Source organism: Eucyclogobius newberryi, unplaced genomic scaffold (assembly GCF_026437365.1).
Source record: "Eucyclogobius newberryi isolate DKJ021-1_F unplaced genomic scaffold, fEucNew1.0.hap1 SCAF_10, whole genome shotgun sequence".
Classification (NCBI taxonomy): Eukaryota; Metazoa; Chordata; class Actinopteri; order Gobiiformes; family Gobiidae; genus Eucyclogobius; species Eucyclogobius newberryi.
The window spans coordinates 20,929,245-20,938,491 of NW_027315724.1; positions in this window are offsets into that span (position 1 = coordinate 20,929,245).

A 9,247-nucleotide genomic window follows, 5' to 3' on the forward strand; every position below is an offset into this window, starting at 1 on the left:
TAGAATGTTTAATCGCCGTGACAAATCTGAGGAGTGGTGAAAACTTTAAGCATGAAAAATGCTTAAGTTTTTCAGCTTGATATAGAAGCAAAACCCCATCTTCTCTCTGTATTCAAAGTGGGATTCCTTGATACCTAAACCTTCTTTTCTTTCGTTTTTTGGGGCGCTATTTGTACTTGACGATGATAATTGTTAAATATTGTTTGTGTTTTGTTGCCTTCGTATGTTGTTTTGAAAATGTTTGTAGTGCTAAATGGAGAAGATACGATGGCAGTTGAGCCCACCTGCTGTACGTACGTTTATTTGCCATTTACAGAATAAAAAAAGCTCATTTGAAGAAGAGTGTGAGAAATATGAACAAAAATCCCTTATTCTCTTCTTTTACTCATTTACTTGCTTTATGTTCTACCTGGTCCAGCTCGTTCTTTGTGTTGTTGTTTTTTTGTGTGTGTCATTTCTGTGGTTGTTGTGTTGTTGTTGTTTTTCTGTTTATTGATTTTTTTTTTTTTTTTTTTTTTTTTTTTAAATGGCAAAAAAAAAAAGAGAATGATGATAAAAAAAAATTGACACGTTTAATACACTCAAGACCATATAACACGACTCTGCCAGAATATATGTATGGGACTATATCAAATGTTTATGCCTTCAAAAAACCAAGTAAAAGTATTAATTTGACATGCATAAAAATATTAAAATACTCATTTCAAACTGTACTTCAGAGTAAAAAAGTCAAAGTATTTCACGGAATGACCTCAATTAAAAAGTCATACTTATTTTCATCACCAAAAGCCAGGTCTCAAATGTATTTATGTAGTGAATTAAAAAGGGCAGATACTTGCTCTCGAATGCAGTGAAGTAGAACCTTGTAGAATTAAACAAGTAAAGCACAGATGCCTAAAAACTCAAGTCCAGCACCGTCACTTTTTGTACTTTGATACTTTCCACCACATGCGGTTGCACATGAATCTAAACTGAAATCATTGGTTCCATTGACGCGGTCTGTCCAGAGTACACAATGTCACCTGGAAAAATGGCATATGTGAGGTATTATGTGAGATCTGGTCAGCTTTGTTCATATAGTTGTGGCACATTGTAATTTTAGATTTTATTGTCCAATCACTGACCGCACACCACTGATATAAGCCTCATGCACTTACACTTGCAACACAGGAAAGCAACGACGTAGTGAAGAGGCTTGAGCTGTTGCTATGGGTGTACGTTACTCACGATTACAAAAAAAGATCACAAGATTCTTAGAAGAGGAAGTTTTCTACCTAAAATGTCTAATTTCTTCAGCCACGGTGGAGACGGTGGAGCGAGAATGACAAACAAATGTGCATGATAATCTTCCATCAAAAGAGTTGATTAACATAACTCTAATGAGATCTGATAGGGCTTAAACACGTACCAGTGATGCACGTACCAGAAGTTTTGATTGAAGGTTTTAATTTAGAGCGAGGAAATATTTTGTGGGCTACAAAGATGAAAAATGATTAATTACACAAAATCCCACATGTAAATTATCAATCTGTATTAATATTTTTGAATCTGAAATGATTGCATTGCATTGAGCAGATATGTGTGGGAAAAGATGTGCATTGTGAACATTTCAAACATGTTCCAATAAATATATAATATATATATATATATATATATATATATATATATGTATATATATATATATATATATATATATATATATATATATATATATATATATATATATGCCTTATGTTTTGACAGTTTGACTACTGCAGTGTGTGGTGTGACCTCTGCAGGTGAATAGGAAAAAATCTTATATAAATGCAAGAAAAAGTACATTACACATTTTTCATCAGGTAATATTGTCATATTTAAACAGGGTATTTTATTTGAAAGTGTAAAAGCGACACATTTTAATTCCTTACTTCATTTTGTTAACATATTAGTTGCAAAAAAACATACAGAGGGAATTTTGGATATCATATTTAGTTTTTCAGCAAAACTGGATCTTACTGAAAATTGGCGCAAAAAAAAAAATCAGGCTGTTACAATTTGTCAAAAAAGTACAAGACTGTAAGGTTTTATGTGTGTAGATTTTACTTTAATGTTTATATCTCTGTGGGAAAAATGCATTTTGTGAAAACAGCCTTCAAAGTTACAATGTCCCAGAGGATTCTATGGATACAAGTCAATTCAATTACAGTACTTTTCGGGCTGTACAGCGCTCCTGAATAAAAGCAGCTCCGACAAAACTTACAAAGAAAAATATGTCAATAAGCCACATGTGTCCACATTGTAAAATGAGATATTTACACAGATCCCGCTGCGCCGTGGGTCTAATTAGACTAGAATCAGAATATGAGTTGGATAAAACACATGGCTGATGTCCTCTGTCTGTGTCTTCACATCTGGTTCATCTGCTCCTGAGCTCGTACTTGTCTTTTGATCTGCTGCTCAGATCTGGCCGTGGAAGTCTCATTTCAATGCCGTATATTGCATGTCCGTTCCCTGTCTAAATTCACTTCCTCATTAGACTCATTTATCCGTGAATATGAGACCGATAGTAATAAAACACACAGCGTTTTGAAGCTTAAACTACAAAAAAACACAATGGTTCCCCTGGACAATGACCACTGCGCACTGACATCTTCTACAGCGTGTTTAGCACATTTTGGACAGCCGTTTCCTGGTGAACGCTTATGTTACGAGAGCAAACTTGCCTGTAACGTCTCGCCATCGCTGGACTTCTTGTAGCAGAAAGAATATCTATATATTTGTCCTCACATGGTGCCGCCCTATAGCCAGTAAACACATTATGCCAATGACTTGTTTTGCAAGCTAATGCCTTAAACACATCGCTTCTGCAAGACGAGTTAAGAATAGCCCAGACAGATCATATAGAGTAGCACACGCACACACACGCACTCAAACACAGCGAGGGCCCCAGCTGTGCAGAGGATTAGAGATTAGAGGGGAAAACTAGGGTGATTCGACCAAAACACACCAGTCCACAAAGGGCGGCACACGGATACATCTTCCGACAGTTAACCTACATAAGAATAAGCTCCTTTCTGCAGTTGTATCTTTTATGGGCGTTAAACACACACGAGGCTATGGAGAGCGCTCCGCCCAGTGACGTGTCGTGAGCAGGACTCTCTCTGATGTATGCTAATAATGCCACAGATGTTTTGGATACAGCTCATCAGCTAAACGTGGCTTTCTGCCGTCAGCGATGTATTTTTAGGACAGTGGGAGATTTGTGGGAGAACAAGACAGGGCAGTAGTGTGGAAAGCCGAGCGGATTTGTGTGTCAATGAAGTCATCTGTTTCGTTGATTCTATCGTTCATGGCCTCGAGAGGGGGTCGTCTTCCCATGATTTTCAATAGAAAGATTGAATACAAAATGTAAAAAGGGATTTTGATTGCAATTATTACACCCGAAAATTACAAAAAATGCGTAATCTTCTGCACGCACACACTTAATTCCTCTCACTGACAATTAGGAATTTCTAGGGTGTCAGTTAGTTTGCTTTTCTGTTACAGAGAACAGATAAGGCCAAGAAGAAAAAGCATTTAAAAAATAATGAAAACCCAACCTTAAACATTGTATCGCACATTTACTGGCCGTACGTTTCGAGAATGTCAAATTGTGAGAGCGAACCCAAAAGCTGCGGGGGATCGTAAGATATGAAAATCGCCGCACTTTTGATAGGTTTCGTTTTCCCTACGGGCGCGTCCATGTTTGCAGAAGCAACCTGCGCAGATGCTCTATTTGGTTGCCATGGCGGGGCCGATATGCAGGCCCGCTTTACTTGTGGGATATAATCATATAATAGTTTTATGAGGAAACATGTTTCACAAATGAGCGACCAAAAAGTGTGGTTTGTTGCCGTGAGCAAACCAGCAAGGATTCGTCACAAAGCGGTGTTGCGTTGCCTGTGACAGCACGTGTGAACGCAGTGATTGGAAACTACAAAACCGCATCCGGCGAGTTAATCTAACCGGTGAGATAAACGCGGACACACCGCAACAGAGCGGTGATTACTAGATCACTTTTTATTCAATATCTGCACCAATAAGGCCACTTCAATATGAAGCTCTCACTTCTGACGAAAGAAAACTGTCTGCAAAACCTGTGCCAGGATTTTAAAAATGAATAAATAAAAAATCCGATCCATCGACCTGGATGAATGTGACCGGAAACACACAATTTTTTTTTTTTTGGCCCTAATACTACTTGATACAGCCTCAAATTGTGACTCTGATATCAGTTCCATCTTACATCTCTTACATATCTTTCATCTGCAATTCAAATTCTCCAATCTTTACCTTTTTTAACCGTCCCAATGTGCATAATAGGAATAAATGGTTGTCTGACTCTAAAAATGCCTGGCCAATATAGTGCATTGTTCCTAAGCCTCACATAGTTTCCAGGATAAAAATATAGATAGATAAAAACAAGCTACATTCACATCATAGTAAATGTCACCATAAGAACGTCAATAAAACAATCCATGCCATCATCCAATTTATAGCTCCAAATCAGGGCAATAGTGCAAAGAAAATATTTTTTTTTTAGTAAAGCACACAAAGTGCAGAGTGAAATAAAACTGTCTGAGGTAATAAAAGATGTCTGCGGAAGAGAAATAAGAAATCTCTGGCCTCATAAGCAGAGGGGAGGCAAGTATAGGCGGAAGTTAGCGCAAATAAACAGGATTCCTCCAGTTCTGTCAGCCCTCGCTCTGCTGGGTTTCTGTCAATCAACGTGAGTGACTCTGAAGGATGGGAGCTGAACTTCTTATTTCAAGAGAAGGGATCCTGGAAACATCTCATGACACCGAGCCATTACAAGTTAAGCGCACATATCAACACCCCAGACATTATCCTGTTTGGTCTAAGGCTCTTTGATAAGCTCCAAACTTGGACAAAACTAGGGTAAACTATAAATATCCACCCATGCCCTCTTGTTCTCAAAAGTGCTGTTGTTTTTGTGTTTATACATTGCACAAGTGTTGGCATAAGAACCATGGTACACACAGCAGGTACTGACAACGAAATCCTTCACTTCCTGCTAAAATGCTGTATTTGCGTATGTGTGCATTTTGTATAAGCTCTTATGCACCAGGGACTTGCAAAATAGTCCAGATATAAAACTATAAAAAAATAAGCATATTTTAAATGTGAATACAAAGAAATAGTCAGGCACTGCAGAAGAAGTAAAGCATTGTTCACTGCTGTAGATCCACTCATTCCAACGCTCCATGACTCAACGGGGCAATCTCCCCCGGCTCTTCTCATCTGAAACATCGGCGTCACCCCTCTCCCCGTCCCGCAGCCATTTACAGCCCCACTATTCCTTTCCATTTAGCCTGTCCACTCTGCGGGCTGCGTATGGCTCTGTGTGTTCCGCTACACTGGGCAGAAAGGCCGTGATAGGTCTTGGGGAGAACACCGGACCAAAGCAGTTAACGTTGACCTCTCCCACCTGTCTCCCTTTCATCGATTTCCCTTTTCTTCTGTCGGTCCTTCCATTCTAAAGTGTATATAGCGTACTTCTTGGGCTCTTGAATAAAAGCCGCGCACACGAAATGTACGAAGAAAATAGATAAGTTGTGCATATACCTGTCAATAAGCGGCAGGTGTCCACGTTTAACATGAGATATTTACACATATACTACGCAGTTGTGATGCGTCTTCTGGACCAGGGGTCTTGCGGCGCAGTGGTCTAATTAGACCAATTTCTCAGAGAATATGAGTTGGATTGTAATAAAACACACAGCATTTTGAAGCTGAACAAACACATCACATCACAGCTGTCCCCACTGTCCCTACTGTCCCCTCTGACCCTACTGTTCATACTGTCCCCTCTGACCATACTGTCCATGCTGTCCTCTCTGACCCTACTGTCAATACTTTCCACACTGTCCCCTCTGTCCTTGATGACTCTGTGTGAGCTGATTTACCTGTGTTTGTGTCACATCTGGATCCATCTGCTCCTGAGCTCGTACTTATCGACTGCGTGTTACATTATTACATGAGATATTTACACAGAAATGTGTAAATAGCAGGGTTGTCTTTGGACCCGTGAGTCAGGTCGGGCCAAGAAAGTAATTTCAATGCGGCAGGTTCTAAACTGCAGACCTCCGTATATCACATGTCTGGCTCCACGTTTATTTTTGTGTTCAGCCGTGTCTAGATTCACTTCTTCATTAGACTCATTTCTCCGTGAATAAGAGTCTTAATGTAATGAATCACACAGCACTTTGAAGCTTAAAATATAGAAAACACACTTGCGCTTCCTGTCAGAGTGCCCCCCGGTGGTCGTTAGCCAGTACAATTCCATAAATTAGACACACCGTTGTAATGACCGCAGGGTTTAAAGCGTGGTAGCGGCTTAAAGTCCGAAAAGTGCGTTAAATACATTCAATCCTCTTACAGCGTCTCAATTTCACCGTGTCTCCATCGCACCATCTTTCACCGTGCTGGAGTGGTTTCCGATTGAGTGCAACTTTTCATAGACTGCCTCCACTTCTCCTCCATTGTTGCCCGTGCTCCTTTCAGCACATGAAAGCCCCGCACAAATTGGGTGGTAAAAGTCATGTAGCAAGTTCATTGACTGTCGGGCGCTGTGAGATGGCGATAATGAAATCTTGATGGCGGTCTGTGTCCTTGTGAGTGTACAATATCAATTCTGGCCATGTCAAAAATGTGCGCAGTGAAGGCCCGGTTTATATTGGACATCATTTCTCATAACCCTGGCTGGTTTGCTGGTGGAAATGGGGCTATAAAGGCAGTCAGATAGCAAGATGATTAGCCAAGAATTTGCGCCACACCTCCAATGAGTCTCTAGAGTGTTGCACCAGCTGTAACTTTATTTATTTATGTAATCAACCATATGGCATCGCAGTTGGACACCCCGGGAGCTATTCATCTTAACTCCATTTTAAGCTTGACAATTTGTTCAAGCTGAGCCTATTAGAGATTTCAACTTGGCAAGGTCTGATCCACATTTCATTTATTTCAATATTTTTTTAAATAGATATAAAACAGATAAAATACACGTAATTCCTTTTTACAGATTAATTGTAAAACAGATATGCATTGTCCACTTTTATCCAAAGTTTATGAGTAATTTAAAGTGTGTCTCAGAATGGCACCCCAAGATATTGCATTGGATATTTCAAATACCGTATTTTCCGGAGTATAAGTCACACATTTTTTCATAGTTTTGGCCGGGGTGCGACTTATACTTATATTTATACTTATATACTTATACTCCGGAGCAACTTATATGTGATATTATTTGTTATTTTCACACTTGCAACCTCATTTCATACTCCAGTGGAACTTATATATGTTTTTTTTCTTCTCTATTATGCATTTTTTGGCTGGTGCGACTTATACTCTGGAAAATACGGTAATTTTTTACATTTTTTTTTTCTTCAAACTGGTGGGAAATTAAGCTAGCATTAAAAAACATGGTCAATTCTAATTATTAATCATCGAGCCATTCATTCAATAAACAAGAAAGCAACTTGCTATATTTAGATTCACAACAAGCACTCTCAAGCACTTCTTTTTCCCCCTGAAAGCCCCGATTGTGCACTTCTACTGCCTCACCTCTGGGAATAGGGAGCGCTACAGAAGCTCTTGTTCTCACTGCTCTTTGTATGACCCACCATGGCCCACTTCCACTGCAGAAACGGACGCCAAATACATTCCGCGGCTTCTATTCTCAAAACGGAGACGGTGCATTGTAAGCGTCTAACCTTCTAAACTCGACCTCTTAATTGACCACATTGAGACATAGAGTACAGTGGTGCTTAATGTGAGGTGCTCATTACGCTTGTGGAACATCAAGGGCAGTGGCTGATGGCGGCGCGGGACCTGGGGAAGCGTGACGTCCCATTACCTTCTAACGCCGGCCCCCTTTTTAACGCTGCGTCCGTCCAGTGATTGATCAGCCGCTTCAACTCGTCTCTCTCTGTTCGCTTTGTTCCACCAGCCAAATCCTTTCCAATTTGCCCCCCCCCCCGGCCCATTTTATGCCCGTTAGTTCAAATGGAGAATGGTTTAATAAGTTTCACAAAGCCTAAAGGGGTTCTGTTACCTTTGTTTTGATTGGCTTGTAATTCTTGGGTTCAAACGCCAACTTCTTCTTCTCCTCAGCACATGGCGTTTTGGAGTCTGTGCTTAGTCCAGATAACAATTACTTGAATAATAAATGAATTGGCAATTATTTCAGCAATAGATATGTTGCGATTAATCAATGAACTGTTTGCAGCCCTAACTTATCAAGAGAATGGTGATTTACTAGATACATTTTCCTTTAACAAATCAATCTATCAAAATCAAACGCAAAACATAAACGTAGTAAAAGCAGAACATCAGATCGGTTCAAAAAAACCTGGTTAAAGGGGTGAAAATGATCTAATTGACTTGAAAAGGTCCTCCTCCTTAAGTGCTTTCTCTTCCCACTACACCCAACCTACAATTCCACTGCATTGCTATGATTTGCTCCCCAATTGCATTTTCCTTTGCCGTTTTCTCACCTCCCTCAGTCTCTATCCCAGACATCCCCATCCCCCACTCCTCGCTCACCTCTGCCGCGGTCATTAATGTATCTGTTCTATGTACGTGTCTGTGTGCGTGTGCGTGTGTGTGTGTGTGTGTGTGTGTGTGTGTGTGTGTGTGTGCAGTGCATGGTAATGAGCGGACTGGCTGTTGTGAACCTGCAATATGACCCAATCAACCTTGGCTAATCAAAGAAAAAGACTCCCATTAACACACAACCCCACAGAGGCACACAGAGCGATGGCCTGCCCCGACACGCCGGTACATCCCGTGGTCCGTTCTTCAACACTCGACTTCACCCGGACCCCATTACTGTGCAATTCAACAAGCGGATATATCGCATCTCTTTTGTTTCTGTTTGTTATTACAGTTGTTTTGTATTATCTTCGCACCCGCACTACAGGAGATATATTATGTGCAGAAATGAATTTGGCTGATAGTAAATGCATATTCCGTACGCCGATGCATTTCCGTGGACCACTTTGATGACGGGATGGGTTCACTTCACATAAGTATCTGTGTCGCACCATACAATACATTTCGGTCGGCAGGATTGCGTTCGAGTGAGTGAATAGATGGACTGGGAGATGGGAAAGGGATTGGATTGGCTCGGTGCACGACAGCGGCAGTGTCATCCACCCTGTTCCAATTACATTATATATCGGGGGTCGATTTTACAAACTAAATGAAT